This window comes from Gorilla gorilla, chromosome 10, assembly GCF_029281585.2.
Source record: "Gorilla gorilla gorilla isolate KB3781 chromosome 10, NHGRI_mGorGor1-v2.1_pri, whole genome shotgun sequence".
NCBI classification, from domain to species: domain Eukaryota; kingdom Metazoa; phylum Chordata; class Mammalia; order Primates; family Hominidae; genus Gorilla; species Gorilla gorilla.
The window spans coordinates 88,293,810-88,311,293 of record NC_073234.2 but is presented as its reverse complement, the minus strand read 5'-3'; the positions used below and the strand labels follow the sequence as shown (position 1 = coordinate 88,311,293).

At 35.0% G+C, this 17,484-nt stretch overlaps 1 long non-coding RNA gene across 3 annotated transcripts in view; it reads right to left on the bottom strand.

Moving 5' to 3' along the window:
- LOC109029098 (uncharacterized) overlaps positions 1-17,484 on the bottom strand; it is a 123,595-nt gene that overhangs the window by 51,368 nt on the left and 54,743 nt on the right. For 2 of the 3 annotated variants that reach the window (XR_002008109.2, XR_010129254.1), the window contains one exon: positions 9,256-9,382. This is a non-coding gene — a long non-coding RNA (uncharacterized lncRNA). Of the gene's footprint in view, positions 1-5,528; positions 5,728-9,255; positions 9,383-17,484 lie in introns of those variants that run through there. The other variant, XR_010129255.1, reaches the window with a different exon arrangement.

Genomic DNA, 17,484 nt, shown 5'->3' with positions numbered 1-17,484 from the left:
ACTTTTTGTGGCTACATGTGAGCTAATATGATGAATTAGAATCCCAAAGAGCCCCAGCCACAGGGCAATATGTATTCACCTACCAATTCTCTTCATAGACTCCAGTCACTAGACTTCCTGTCTCACCAAAGGGAGTTGAGGGAAACGTGATCAACAGAGTTCAGGGTTTTGAGGAAATAGACTAAAAATTCTGCACTAGAACAGGAGTAGAAGGAAAGGGGAACAAAAGCTATGCTACTTCAGAAACACTTCCGAAGGTTATAGCTTGGAGACACAGGCACACTAAACAAATTCAGGAGTAGTTGGCCAAAGACTGAGTTAAAAAGGTAAAGAAACTGACAGGACCTCCTTGAGGCAGATGGGGCCTTCCCCTAGGACAAAGCAACACCTGACTGAAGAATGGAGTTGGGACAAAATATCTGAGAGAAATTTCTATAAAAGGGTAAATCAACAGCTACAGAAAGCTGGGAGCCCACATACATAAATATATATATTTTAAAAGACTAATAACCATTTAAAACAAAATAATAAAATGAATTGTGAGGTTTCTGCATATGGAATGGTGTAATATGTGACAGGAGCAAAAAGGGAGGAAAGGGTAAATGAAACAATACTATTGAAAGGCTTATACATTTGCCATGAAGCCACATAATATTATTTAAAGGTAGATTATGATGACATAGACAGTTAATACTTTATAATAATTACTAAAACATAAAATAGAAAACTATAGGTAATAATCCAATAGAGAGATACAGCAGTAGGTACCCCAGTATTATTCTATTTTTCCCTGTTATCTTGGGGATTCCCTATGATAAAATGAAATGCTAAAAAATGCCTGACTGAAAAGAAGTCAGGAAAGGAAGAACAGAGAAACAAAGAATAGACAGAACAAATGTAAAACAAATACCAAGATAGTAGACTTAAATATAAACATATCCATTATGAAATTAAACGTAAATGGACCAAATACACTAAATAAAGGGAGAGATTGTCAGATTAGATGAAAAAAAACAAAACCACCTATATTTTACATACAAGAAATACTGCAGACTTCTGGTTTCAGTTCTGACATGCAAAGAGCCACTCCTATATTTAAAACCAGAAAAAGCTAGAAAAACTGAAAATCAGGGACTTTTTTTGGACCCATAATAAAGTTGGAGATCACAGGGCAAACCACCATCCTTCAATCCAGAAAATCAGGCACATCTGAAAAGATACAGCTGCAATCTGCCTACCTGAAGCAGAAACTACTGAAGCCAGAAACTGGCAGAAACACTGGGAATTGGGATAAATTGTAGGAGGCTTATTATGGACTAGTTGGAGAGTAAGAAACTCCTAGGAGACACAGTCTTGGGGTGGAATGGGGGACAAACTTTCCTAAATTTCCTCTCCATGATTTCCACCGGTTTCTCACTTTGACAATCCACGACAAATCCCCCCTGGTGACTGTCAGGGAAGGGCAAGAGTAGCCCTTGCGTACAATCATCACAATATTTCCCCTAATCTTTTAGGCAAAGGACTTAGCCACAGTGCAAACTTCAAACTTCAGAAGAGAATTTCTCCTCCTTATTCCAGTCACTAGACTTCCTGTCTCACCAAAGGGAGTTGGGGGAAACATGGTCAACGGAGTTCAGGGTTTCGAGGAAATAGACTGAAAATTCTGTACTAGAACAGGAGTAGGAGGAAGGGGAATAAAAGCTATGTTATTTCAGAAACACTTGTGAAGGTCATACCTTGGAGATACAGGCCCACTAAGCAGCAGATTAATGAGAAGATTACAAAATTATCCCCTTCCCTTTATATTTGAGTATTATGCCAACAGGAATCCAGTGTAAAGATAGTGCGTTACAGCCGAATGAGATGCAAAACAGGCTTTCTGAAGAAGAGTACATAGGGAAGCCCAAAGATAACAGGTAAAAATACAATAACACTTGGGTATCTACTGCTGTAATCAACACTAAACACAGGCTGTTAGTCAGATTAACATAAATCCTCACACTAATGGCATATTTACTTTGTTTCCACCAGCTTCTCACAGTGAGATTTCCAGAATTTCCACCAGCTTCTCACAGTGATAATCCAAGAGACATCTTCCAGGTGACCCAGGGAGGGAAGGGAAATAGTAGCCTAATGCAATATATCTGGCTTTCAACAACATTTACAAGTCCCAAAAGGGAAGTAAAAACACACTCTGGAGAAAGAAAACAGAGTTTCATCAGAACCACACTAAGATAAGAAACAGATATGGGAATCATCAGACAGGGAATTTAAAATAACTATGATTAATATGTTAAGGGCTCTAATGCCACAAGTGTATAAGAAGCAAGAACAGATGGGTAATGTAAACAGGGAGATGGAAACTATAAAAAAAAGAGTCAAGAGGAAATGCTAGATATAGAAAAACACAGACACAGAATTAAAGTATGCTTTCAACGAACTCACCAAAAAACTGGACATGGCCAAGGAAAGAATCAGTGCACTTGAAAACAGAACAATAGAACACTCACAACTGTAATGCAAAGAGAAACAAGAATAGAAAACAAAATAGAACAGGACATCTCAAAATTGTGAGACAATACCAAAAGATATAACATATATGAAATTGGAATGTCAAAAAGAGAAAAGAGAAAAAGAAACATTTAATGTAACAATGACCAAAAATTTTCTAAAATTAGTGACAGACACCAGACTGCAAATTCAGGAAGTTAGTACCAAGCAAGAGAAATACCACCCACCCCACACCAAAAAAAAACAAAAAAAACAAAAAACATACGCACACACAGGCATATTATATTCAAATCGTCAAAGTTCGGAAAACAAGAAACATTTTAAATATAAGGCATAGATTGAATGTAAAAGGGCACATATATATCTATTTCTATGTCTATATACACCATAAATACGGTAACCATATGAAAGTCAACATGGCTATATTATTATCAGGCAAATTAAGGAGTATAATCAGAAGTAGAGACATTTCATAATGATAAAAAGTCAAATTATTAGAGACATACTAATGTACCTAAAACAGAGTATGTGAACCTAATAACAAAGATTCAAATTCATGAAGTGAAAATATAACTAAAGAAAGAAACAGACAAGTCCATAATCGCATTGGAAGTTTTAACATGCTCCTGTCAGTAATTGACAGAACAATGAAAGAAATGCTGTTTATGGTAAAGAATATTTGAAAAACACTATCAACATCCTGTACCTAATTTATATTTATAGAAAACAACACCTATCAGAATCATAATATACATTTTTTAACTGCACATATATTATCTGGTGGGCTATAAAACACATCTCAATAAATTTCAAGGGACTGAAAAATACAAAGTCTTGCTTTCTGACTACAATGGTGTTAAATTAGATTTCTAATTAAATTATATTAGATATCAATAAGGATAAAATACAAATAAAATGCCTCAAATAATTTCAATATTTGAAATTAAGATACTCATTTCTGAATAACTCATAGGTCAAAAAAGAAATACATAGGAAATTAGAAAATATTTGTTACCAAATAATAATAAAATGCAACATAGAATTAGTGGAATGGAGATAGATATGGCTATAATAAAGAGAAAGACTCCATTTTTGATGTTTCACTACTGACAGCTTACAAGCCTATCCTCCCCCTTCCTCTTTTGTCCTACATCTAGCCAAGCCAATTAAAAAGTTTACCTACCTCCTTCCGTGGTACTAGCAGAACATTCATATCACTGAAGCTCAGATCCATTTGCACAGGCATGAAATCTTCCCATTCCCACCTCTTAGCCATACTAAAAATTAACTCACTCTCTCTGCTTCCCTCAAGTTACCTAAACTGTCTTGAGCCTGTCCTACTTTACCCAGAAAATCCCCCTATATAGGTAATAACCCTTTTCACAGCCTACTGGTGTTTGTGATGTCACCAGTCTCAACTTCTCACACAGTTTTGAGTGGAGAGTTAATCTCACTTTTGGCAATCAGCCACAATCAACTGTGTCGAGTAACATATGCAGCGAAAAAATACAGCTATATGGCTATACTCGAAAAGAAAATGGTCCAAGGTAACATTCAAAGCTTTTAACTCAAGAAGTTAACAGAGTGGCAATTCCAAAATTATTAGAACAAAATGAAATGAAAAAGAAATAACAGCAAGAGTAAATAAAATGGAAATACAATCAAGCAATGCCAAAAATTAGTTTCTTGTAAAAATGAAGAAAATTGATAAAAAATTAGAAAGACTGGTTAATAACAATGTGTGTGTGTGTGTGTGTGTGTGAGAGAGAGAGAGAGAGAGAGAGAGAGACAGAGAGAGAGAGAGAGAGAGAGACTAATAAGACTAATTCCCAATATCAGGAACAAAAGAGAGGAAATTACCAAAGATTCTACAGATATCAAAGGTGGTATTGTGGATAAAGTAATGCTAAGAATTGGACGATTTAGATAAAATAGGCAATCTCCTAGAAAATCACAATTATGAAAAGTGCACAAAAAATAGAAAATGCTAATATATCTACATCTGGAAACTTTATACGCAGTTGTTAGGAACATAAATTTGTATAGCTTTGTAGACTGCCAATCTCTTATGAAGTTAAACCATCATTCACCCAATGGCTCATCAATTTCACTTGTATTTATACAAGAGAAATGAAAACATATATCCAAAAGACTTATTCAAGAATATTCATAGTAGTCATTATAGCCAAATACTGGAGAAACATTTTTCTGCAACAAGTGAATGAAGATAAAATTGCTGACATTTTCAACTATAAAATATAGTATATACCCATAGCATATATAGGGTTTGGTGCTATTTGGGCTTTCAAGCATCTCCTGGGGGTCCTGGAATGTATCTCCTGCAGATAAGGAATGATTACTTATAAGTATACTTATAAGTAGCGTTACTTATTTGCATAGTAAGAAAAATCATGCTTTATTTGCAAGAGGTATATACCAAGACACGCAGAAGGTGCTTGAAATCTCAAATAGCACCAAATCCTATATACACTGCTATGTTTTTTTCTTATGCATGTATACCTGTGATAAGGTTGAAATTATAAACTTAGGCACAGTAAGAGATTAACAACAATAACTAATAATAAAATAGAACACTTACAGCAATATGCCAGCATCACTACTCTTGTGCCTTGGGGCCGTTATTAAGTAAAATAAGGGTTACTTGAACAAAAACACTATGATACCATCACAGTCCATCTGATAACCAATGATGGCCACTGAATGATTAATTGGCAGGTAGACTATGCAGCATGGACATTCCGGACCAAAGGATAATTCACATCCCAAGCAGGATGGAGTAAGGTGGCACAAAATTTCATCATGCTACTCAGAATGCTGTGCAACTTAGAAGTTATGAATTGTTTATTGCTGGAAAGTTTTATTTAATATTTTTAGGCTTGGTTGATTGTATGTAACTAAACCATAGAAATTGAAACCATGAGGCCGGGCGCGGTGGTTCATGCCTGTTAATTCCAGGACTTTGGAAGGCCGAGGTGGGCGGATCACCTGAGGTCGGGAGTTAGAGGCCAGCCTGACCAACATGGAGAAACCACATCTCTACTAAAAAATACAGAATTATCCGGGCGTGGTGGTGCATGTCTGTAATCCCAGCTACTCGGGATGCTGAGGCAGGAGAATCTCTTGAACCTGGGAGGCGGAGGTTGCAGTGAGTCGAGATCGCGCCATTGCACTCCAGCCTAAGCAACAAAAGTGAAACTCCATTTCAAAAAAAAAAAAAAAAGAACAGAAAAGAAAAGAAAAAAGAAATTGAAACCATGGATAAGGAGGACCTAATACACAATGTCATAATACTCAGTAAGAAAAAACATGACCCGCTGATAATGTAACAAAATGAATGAATTCAAAAACTATTATGTGGAGTAAAAGAAGCATGACATATAGTCTATATGAATGCCAAAAAGGAATCAGAAAGCATTTGTCAACGTCAGAGGAGGGTAGAGTTTGAGGTGGGGATTGAATTGAAAGAGGCACTAGGGAGCTTCTTGCAGAGATGAAAATGTTCTGTATCTTGATCAGGATGGTGATTACACAGATACGTACATTTATAAAAACTTGTCAGACTAAATATTTATAGTACATTTATTTTATTTTTTGTAACTGATACTTCCATTAAAATAAAAAAATTAATGAATATTTCTACTTTTTTCCTAAAGAGTTCCAAAGCATTTAACAAAAGTTCCATTTAGTCTCACAGTCTCACTACTCTTCAATTCACTCTTTTAAACTCATCGAAAGTTATTCAGAAGGCCTTTTGAAGCATCTTTTTAAAAAATCAATTCAATATTTCTAACTTCAATAAATGTGCTTTTTAAATATCTTTATTGAATTTTAGGGATGCATCAGGATTTTCTCTGTTCTTGGGTCTTAGTGATCTGACAATTTTTACATGAACCACTTTCTACACAAACACTTTAAAATGTCATTTCAAAAATCTCAGAGCAGTATGCAAAAGAAGCTAATGATAACCAATCCGGTAACAGCAGTTATAACAAAAGATGCTCATAGAAAATTTTCCCACTGAATCTGTTCTTCTCAACACGGTTGAAACCTTTTGATATTAAAGCAAATGATTGATTCAGTCAATAATAATAATTTTAACATTAAATGGCTTTTTACTAAAAGTCAGGTACTTCGCTAAACATTTTTGTATTTGTCCTTTCATGTAATTCTTCTAGTAAATCTATACATACTATTTTTCCTTCCATTCAACAGAAGACTGTCTTAGAGAAATTAAATAAGTTGTTAAAAATTACATAGCTAATCAGTTTCAGAGAAAGCACTAGAACTAAGGAGGGTCAACCTTCAATTCCTTGTGTTTAACTCCTGTGCTGTAATATTGCCCCAATTTAATTTAAATTCTTAATTCAGTAGAATAAAAAAAAAGAGAGTAGCTCAGTTATCTAGAGGCAGAGTAGTGTAGTCTTAAGAGTGTGGTCTCTGGAGCCAGATTGCCTGGGCACAAATTTCTGCTATATGACCTTGAGCAAGTTACCTAATCTCCTTCTGCCTCAATCTTCTAATCTACAAAACAGATGGTCAGGATAACTAAATGAATTAATGCATGCAAAGCAATAAGAACTGTTCCTGACACACTGTAAGTCTATATAAATATTAGTTACTTTTTAAAAATTTGAATAGACTGAAGGAAAATTTGATTAAAAGAATTATCATTTGAATAGCTTCATTTATAAAAACTTCTCTCTGAATCTCGTTGTGTTCTTTGTGTGTGATGAGCTACAAGATTCTATATTCAACCTTAGTTCCTCTGTGAACCTTTGCTTAAGACTTAAAAAATTTCAGTGACATATCATCAGGTTGCTCTACTGCCTGTCCAATTCTATATTCCTTCTCTACCAAAACCCTCTTCTTTCTTTTATTCATAGCCATACTAGTGTACATATTTAATGACTGCAATTTGTTTATCCCATCTCTGTAATATACTATTCATTACTCACATAACCTTATACAAATTCCTCCTACTGCCTGGTGTCACAATTTCATTATCTGTAAAATGGGACCGTGCTTCTGATTCAACTCACAAAGTTATTGTGCACATTGCCTAAATTAATGAAGTAAAAGTGCTTCAAAAAGCAGAATGCCTCATGCAGTTCTCAAATTTCACAAGGGTATTTTGTAGTCAGTAAAAGCTATATGTTTGATTCCGTCTCTGCAGGCTTTGTAGCCTTTTCTGGAAATGTGTCTGTGGGTGTGTCCCATCTCACTCTCTTTTATTCTTTCCCTCAAATGAATTGATGTACTAGAGAAACTTCAGAGACTTATTTTTCTTCTTTTAGAAGTATCTGTTTTGTAAAGAAACTACATTATAAAAGTATGCTATGCCAAAATAATGAGAGATAGTATATTGCGATTTCACATCTTCTGGCAATATAAGAAACTAAAGAAATGAAACATGCAAAGCATATTTCTTGGATGTCTAATTAGTAATTCATCTATTTTTGAGAGCTCATAAAACTAAGAATTGTATTTTGTTTTGTTTTCATGCATCACATCTTTCTCTCTCGTAATGGTGGTGGGTTTGCGTGAAGACATTTATCACATTCTTTAGCTTAATGTCTCACAATCAGTGTGAATTCTATCAGGGATTGTGATGGAAGACACAACTATGGGCCAGAAAAGTGTACCCTAATTACTTCCATTGAAATATTACAGTCTCAAAAAGTGTAAAAAAGATTGAGGACATCAAGTAGGTCAATGCTGACATGTTACCTTCTCAGGCAGTCATAATGCACTGTAGTGTATTTGAAGATTATTCATTCAGTCATGGAATTTTTATTGACTTCCATATGTGAGGGAATTTTCTAGATTCTGGTGACATAGAAGTAAACAAAGCAGAGAGAAATTTCTGCTTTTGGTAAGTTCATAGTCTAACATGCACAGGAAACTTCCATTACACAAAAGAAACCTTATTTGACTTGGGTTAACTCAGTCTATCTCAAACCCTCATAAACTCTCCTCTTAGAAGAAAAATTAAAATATTAGTATCTCAGTGTTATTTGAAAGAGAATTTTAAAAATAGATGGTAGAAAAAACAGCTTTTTGAATCTATGTCTTTTATCTGTTTAACATTTTCCTGAGCTAACAGCACTGTAAATGAGTATCATACCTGGCATATACTCAACCTGCATAGATTGCCTAATAGACATTCTACTTGGGCATTACACATTATGTTTGTGAATTTTGAGTCATCACATGACTTCCCAAAGGATCTCAAGTTGTTACATTTAAGATTAATGAGGCATTGGATATCCATTAAGAAGGTATTTAAGAATATGCATTTAATTAAAATGAATTATGTATATGAGGTAATGCCATTCAACCTTTTTAATTTAGAGAGCTAAATCATGGCTATTTTACTCCTGAGAGGGGTCCTAACTTTGGCAAATTGAATATTGATGTTACAAGACCCAAATAATTAATTCTGGTCAGATTCATTCATAATAGGTATATCCTGAGACTTTGCCCACCAGAGAAAATTAATTCTTTCTTTTTCAGTTGACTATGTGTATGCACTTGCACATGTAATGAGCTAAAAAGAGTAGTGCAATGACATTTATACATAATCCCTGAATACAAAGCAACTGGTAACATCAGTTCTCAAGAAAATACTGACCAGCCACAGCCTTAACTTATTCGTCAGCATTAGTGACTCAGTATGAATGTATTTTTTTAAACTCACACACTATTCATATGCAACACACTTACCATTTATTGACTTAGTAAGGCTTCCAGCGGCATTTTTTTCTGCTCGAGGGAAATGATGCCGGTACTTTTAATTCTACCAGGTTTGCATTCAGAACTGTGTCATGCATCGAATGGGCACGGAAATACCCTGAAAGACAGAAATTACCTTGCTTTTTTTCTATGCCTTATGGTACCTCGTACCAGTAGGCATTCTATTTATGATGAGTTTGGTTGAGCCAACACTTAGTGATTAAAATGTTCTAATACTTTACTTGGATTAAGTTATAAAATCCTTACAATAGCCATATCAGTTAGCTATTACTATTATCCTATTTATATAGATAAGGAAACAGAGACTTAAGAGGTTAAAAAATGTTCTCAAGATCACAGAAATAGTATATGATAAAGCCTGGATTCAAACTGACAATCTGACTACCAAAGCTGCCTCAGGTTTTGCTGTTCTGGTGTGTTAAATGTATAATATTTTACAGTATTATGAGGTCGAAGGACCTCACACTCCATCTCTTTTGTTTGCTTCCTATCCTTGCTCAAAGAACTTGGTAATTTCATAATCATCAATATCAGATTTATTCTGAATCACAATTTTCGGTTCTTTATGTTTTCTAATGAAATCTAATTACTTATAAGTACATGTTCTTTATCTAATAGTAAGTAAATACGCCTAGACCTCTTGAATTAAGTTATTAAATCCTTACATTAAATCCTAAGCCTCTTGAAATATGTGTATGCATATACACATGGCATGCACAGTAATAACTCAAATATGAAGAAAGAGGTGAAACTTCATACAGCCTAATAGGTCTTCATAGAATTAGACCTTTTCTAACAAAAAAAAAAGAAGAAAAATAATATTTAATTAGAAGTTTCTTTTTAGAAATGAAAAGAATCTATTAGTTACCCAGGAGGAAGTAGTGAAATGTCAAGACTAATGTGATTACAGTTTCCTAAAAACATTTCATTTGTTTTTCAATCACAGCCATCACAACTGCAGCCATCTGACTACAAGCATAACAATAACCTTAAAAGGTTTATATCACGTAGTTTATGCTGTACTTGCGCCAAGAGCTTCACAGCAGTTTAATCAATAAAACAGCACAAGCTGTGCACAATTATAATAAAACACCTTAAGAATGATCCACAATTAAAAGGTAGGGCGAAAAGAAGTCCTCAATTTAGATAAACCAACCTGCCACTCAGTTTGATAAAGTTCAGTTGAAGTGTTCTGACACTCTCATGCCACCTATCAGCAGAAAGCTCTCTAGCCTTGAATGTAAATTAACTCTTCAAGTTGTACAAGAGTAAAGAATTATAGGCATCTACTTACATACACTGGAGTATTACTTGTATAATAACAACAAAAACTTCCTATTGAAATTTCACATTGAAGTTTATCCCACAAAGAAACGTCTATATCAATTTTAACAAGTGCTTTGAAGTATATTTCTGAAATGTGACAACTCTTCATTTGAACAAATGAAAATTGATAAACCAGCTTATAATTCATTTAACAATATATAGTGATCACCTCTAATTTGCTAGACAATAGGGATTAACAGCAAATAAGACTTGCTCACTACTCTCTCAGGGCTTGCATTTTTATGATGTCCTGTTCTATACTAGACTTGAAAAATGTGTTAGTGAGAAGAGAGGATGGTGGAGGGGCATACATACAGGTTAGTCTAGACAAAGAGAACACATGTGCAAAATATGGATACCCAAAACAGCCTTACCTTTGAGAATTGAAAGTAGTTTAGAGACAAAGGAGGCACAAAGAGAGAGTAGTGCTATTTAAGGATACTCACTATAAAGTTTTAATACAACGAGTAATATGATTTGAATTTACAAGTTACAACTTAGAAATAATTCCCTGGATCCAGTGACAAGAATAGATAAAAAGAAGCAAAACTGGAGAATATCACATTGTTTCAAAGTAGAAGCTTTGAAGTCTAACTTTTCACAGTAACCTCTGCTCTTGTGGGTGATCTAGACTTGGTAAAGAAGGTGGAATGAGAGTATGAAGACTATTTACAGGGTAGATCTCAAGGTGGCACTTCTTCAATTTTTAGTCTTGACACTTGTTATCAGGTTCATGAGTTAAATAACATTTCCGTGGATGTGCTTCTAAACATTGGTTAGTATATTTTTATACCATTCTTAAAGCATCTAGACATTGTCTTTCTCATTTTCATATTCCCTTAGTTGTTAACTGGGATACAGGGGTGGTGGTCATTCTAGGCTTATGAGTAATACCGAGAATGGAAATCTGCTGTGGAAGTAGGTGCACTAGAAGATAGTGATATTATGTGAAAATTTCATGGAGACTTGATGGGTAGAGAACATGTTATCTGTACATATGCAGCTGTGTCAGCATCAGTGAAAACCTAGTTGAGATCATTCATCTGGCTATAAGTCCTCAGAGTTAGTAGAAGATTTGTAATTTAGAGATGGGATGGTTGAAAGAGCAGCTTTCTACACTGTTACGCTACCTGAGGTCCAAGATCTGTGAAATAAGGCCGATGGAGTATGAGAAAACAGAGTACATGAATGACTTGCAAAGAAGTAGAATTAAACATTTGGAAATAATACAAAGGCTTAAATTTATTAGTTTACTGTTAATCTCCAAAAAAATGAAATATCACTCTTGCTGTGGGAAATGTAAGATTGGAAATAAAGAACATCATGAGACATTCAGTGGTATTTTCAACAGGCCTATCCTAAGCCTGGCTGAAGATTCCTAGTTTGTAGTGCACTGGGAATGTGTCAGGTTGTTGTGCTGCTGTAACAGAATACCACTGGATAAGTAATTTGTAATGAACAGGAATTTATTTCTTACAGTTCTGGATGCTAGAAGGTCCTAGACTGAGTGTTCAGCATCTTGTGGGGACCTTCTTGCTACATCATCCCATGGAAGAAGGTGGAAGGGCAAGAGAGAATGACAGAGAAGAAGAGAGAGCTTTCCCTTTTATTAAAAAAAAAAAAACGAACAACAACAACAACAAAAACCCTCTCCTGAGATAATGGTATTAACCTATTCATGCAGATGGAGCCCTCTTGTTCTAATCAGCTCTCATTAGGCCCTACCTCCCAACACTGTTGCATTAGGGATTGTTTCCAGCACATGATTTTTGGGAGGACACATTTAAATCATAGCAGTTTAGTTATGTTGAGTAAAGCGCAGTTAAGTGCTGCTTTAAATTTTGTTGGCATTTTGAATCAGATGAAATGGTTTCCAGGAAGACCACATAACAAACCAGTGGTAAACAGATGAAATTTCATGGCCGGAAGATAAAGTCTATTCTTCTGTTTTACTTCCTATCACCCCCATCAAAATACTTTAAATATGATTAATCATTCTTGGCAGTCTGATGACCACACAAGTCTTAGATGATCAAAGCTAGAAATCGTTGATCACAAAGTACTCAAGCCATAGAATTATAGTCTTGAAAAATTTTTAAGGTGTAGGCTTTGTAGTTCTGGCTGCCAAAATATAGCTGATGGAAAAATCAAAACTACCAATTCAAGGCCCTCACTTATGTTGGCCTCAGGCACTTTAAACTGTGATGGTCCCATAGTTGTATAGTAGGGCTAGGTATATTTTATATCTCTTCATCAAAAATATTCTGGATCATCACCATTTCTGTTTTATTAACTAGATAACTTCAGGTGAAATAATTTTCTTAGAAAAATAATTTTTGATAGCACAAACTCTAAATATCTGGACCTCCATTATAGGATGATTCTCATCTTAGAATTGGAGGCACAAACTTAAATGCAGCAAGAATGGGTCATATAGGAACAGATTAATAAAACGTTAAGATGCTTGAACATACATGGAGAAAGTAGAGAACTGGATAAAGAAAAATTACTTTCTAGGATGTATATAAAGGACAAGACATGAATTATATGGGCTATCTGGAAAATTTAGGAAATAACTATACAAATTCAACTATTTTGAGTGTCTCCACTCCTGTACCACATCCAATCAAAACGGTATGGCTTTAAATTTGTCCACGGCATGCAAGCTATTAAACACATATCTTCTCAGGCTCACTTATATGTGTTTTGCAGGACATGCTAGACAGACTAGAATAATGATTATATGAGGTCAAAGGAATAAAAATAATAGTATCTCTGTCAGAGAGTTAAATGAGGCAATGCATTTTACAAGGTCTTAGAATAGTGTCCAGGTATGGATAATAAAGACTTGAAATATTTTTATTGTTTGCTATCATATTCATTACATTGTTTTAGATTTTAGCTATGATTGGGAATGACTTAGAGTTGCAATGGCCTACTTGGCTTTAAAAAATTCTTCTTGGTTAACGCTTGGAGAATAATGTTTTAACTACTTTCACTCAATGTTTATATTGAGAGATAATTCATCTGTCTCTCATGTTTCCGCAGATCTTTTCAGCAGATTTGACAGCTTTTGTTTCAGAATTCTTTTATAATGATTTTCTATAGCAGACAGCCTCAAAAGAGGATAGGGATAGTGTCTCCTGGTTCAGAGAGATTTTTTTTGCTGTGAAGAAAATTAACATTTAACCCCAAAATTTGGCTCTGTGGCATAATGAATATTTTATATTAAAAACCCTTAGAGATCAACAAGCACTAGAAGGGACCTGTCCCCTACCTACCTAAAGATAGGACTGACACACCAAGGAGAACAATAGTTCTTACTCTGGCCCCACACTGCCCACACCCGCCATTATCTCATTATCCGTTACAGGAAAGAAAACCAAGAATGTAACCATATCTGAAGAGACCCTTTTTCAAGACAATGTCTGTCTCCAAGGATGATTTAAGGAACATTTAAATTAAAAAAAAAAAACTATTTACATGTTAATTTCTGTTCCCCAATATAATCATTCTACCTAGTAACCCTTTATTGCCTCTCAATAGAATTCTTCTCCCCCTCCCATAACCTGCCTGACCAGGATTCAAGTCCTCATTCTTTCCATACCCTCAAGATGGCATATGAGCTTCTGTGCCTCATTGAGATGTTGGGTCTTCATTCTGAAGGCTCCTGTGTATACACATTAAATAAATTGGTATGCCTTTTCTCCTATTAATGAATCTGCCTCATGTCAGTGATTTTCAACAAATCTTTCAAAGCCCTTGGCCCCCACAGCTCTCTAATATAAAAAAGGTCATATCTACAGGGAAAATAATGAACAGGTTTGCTTGTAGCTCCTTCAAAAGATTGGGGCTTACTTAGCTCAGAGTTCCCTGGCTATCATGCAAATCCGCTGCATGCACCGCTTCTATCTGGCCATTTCACATTGCTCCCATGGGATTTAGGGGACAGGGGGAAATGATGCCAACATGCAGTTTATGCTGCATACTGAGCTATGAGTAACAGTTTTTGTTTTGTTTTGTTTTGTTTTTTGTTGTTGTTTTGTTTTGTTTTAATCTCTGACCCAGGAGTCTAATGTCTTTTGCCAGAAACCACAAAACTGTGATGGGCTTTTTAACTTACAAGCAGGAAAAAACTCTTAAATCTTTCAAAGTTCTTGACAAAGTAGTTATTTTTTAATGGCATAACAGAAGAGACATCTCAGTTAATTTGTGAGAAAATTTTCAAAATATCTCCAGTTTTAGGGATATGCATAGTTTTAATTCAATTTGTTGTATAAGGACCACATCACTACTATGGCATAATTAACTAATTTGTGGCAAAAGAAGACGAGAAGGAGAGTGCAGTTAGATTAAGATATTTTCAAATTCCAGGGGGCCTGCTTATACGGTCTGGATATGAGATCTTCAAAAGAGACGCCAATGTAAGAAAATTTTCTCCACATGAATTTATTATCTCTACCACCCACATGACTGCCCAAGTTTTTATGCTGTACTGCTATCTACCAGATTTTATCTAGAGTATATTCATAGACTGAACCTTTTTCTTTTCACTGCTTAAATTTAATGTTTTCAATTGCCTGGTTCCGTATATCCTCATAGTCTTTTCCAAACTACATTTTCACTTCTTAGATGATGTTTTAGAGTTTCAACCATTCAAGTGGCCAACAAAATCTGACTAAATCCATATACAGTAGCAAACATGTGGTGCTACTATAACTTTAAATAAAAATGATCAAGTGAATAATGAGAAAATGTTATCTGTTCATTAACTTCTTTTCTATCTTTTTGAGATGAAGTCGTGCTCTGTCCCCCATGCTGGAGTATAGTGGCACAATCTCGGCTCACTGCAACCTCCACCTCCCCAGTTCAAGCAATTCTCCAACCTCAGCCTCCCGAACAGCTGCGGACTACAGGCACACACCACCATGCCTAGCTAATTTTTGTATTTTTAGTAAAGACAGGGTTTCACTGTGTGGCCAGGCTGGTCTCAAACTCCTGACCTCAGGTGATCCACCCACCTCGGCCTCCCAAAGTGTTGGGATTACAGGAGTGAGCCACCGTGCCTGGCCAGCTCATTAACTTCTAATGATATTTTAAATTTAGAACTACCCTACAATTAATTAGATAGAATTACTGAAATAATATGATCTATGAACTTAAACTACACTTACCGAGTAGTCCTCCCATCTGCAGTTTTGCAATGCAAGAATGGACTAATACCCTAAGGATTATATTGCAACATTTTATTTGCCACATTGAATGCTAATAGTAAACATCTTATTTTTTGGTATATCATTCTAACTAGAGATGAATTATTTATACATATTTTATTGTGAATATAATGTACACATATTATATATTAATAAATAATTTTTGAAACTTTATTTTCAATTTATATACAACAAATTTACTCTTTGTAATATAAAGTTATGTGAGTTTTGACAAATACAGTCATTCATTTATCACCACAGTTAAGATAGAGAATATTTCATTTGTCTATTCATTCATCAACTGAAGAACATTTCCAGCTTTCAGTGACTATTGTCAGATACAGTAAGTTCTGCTTCAAAGTTTTAATTTCTGACTTCCTTGTTCTTTGTTCTCGAGATCAACTTCCTTGTCCCTTCTCCTAAGCTACCTGCTCTGTAAACAACTTCTCCCGCCAGTCCCAATCTGTAACTCACGTCTCTTCCTTATTTGGAAAGGGTCCTCTTTACTGCTGGCTACCCATTCTGTAAACTGCCCCTACCACTGAAAGAGCTCTTCCCCTGAAACCACCTTTCCCACCTTTGCCATGCCCTGACATGCCCAAACATGCCTTGTACCATAATGGACAGCCTCTCCCTTCCTGCCTAATTAGCCATATTCAATTTTAAACAGTAGCCAATAGGGTCAGTTTAGATTGTGCGGTCCAACTCCAGCCAATGGGGACAGACACAGAAGCAGGGACTAACAGCATTGGGAATAAAAACCCCTGCCCTCCTTTGTTCGATGTGCTCTCACAGTGGCCAAAAGTGTGAGCAAAACCCTTCCACAGAAGTAAATTTGCCTTGCTGAGAAATCCTTCATTGAGTGCTCGTTTTCCTTGCGACTCTGAGCTCTTGTTTCTAACATTATGAATAGGTATGCTATAAATATTAATGTATAGGTTATAATGTGAACATAAATTTTTATTCTCTTGGGCAAATATATAGGAGTGAGATAGCTGGGTCATAAGACAAGTACATTTAACTTACAAAAAACTTCCAAATTCTTGTATCATTTTGTATTCCCACAGGTAAAGTATGAGAGTTCCAATATTCCACATTGTAATGAGCATTCCATATTGTAAGTTAATTTTTTTGTTTTTGTTTTTGATGTTCTAATATTTGTGTAGTGGTATATCGTTCTGAGTTTAATTTTTATTTTCATAATAACTAATAGTTTTGTGCACCTTTACATATGCTTTCTTGCCAACTATATGCTTTCTTGATGGAATGCCTACTCAAATTTATGGCCCATTTCTCAGGGGATGGAGGTTGTTTGATTTCTCATTGTTGACTTTCAAAATTTCCTATATATTCTGATATATATCCTTTAGCAGGTATATGATTTGAAAATATTTTCTCATAATACATGGCTTATGTTTTTTTTTCTTTCACAGTATATTTTATGGAGCAAAATTGTTTATTTTGATAGGTTTATCAGATTTTTTCTTTTTTTATTGATTGTGCTTTTGATGTCTTATCCAAGAATTCTTTCTGCCTAACACAATATAACAAAGGCTGTCTCCTATGTCTTTTTCTAGAAGTTTTATAAACATTTAGAGCTATGTTAATTTTTATATAAGTTGAAAAGTATGGGTTAAATTTCATTTTTATTGCACATGGA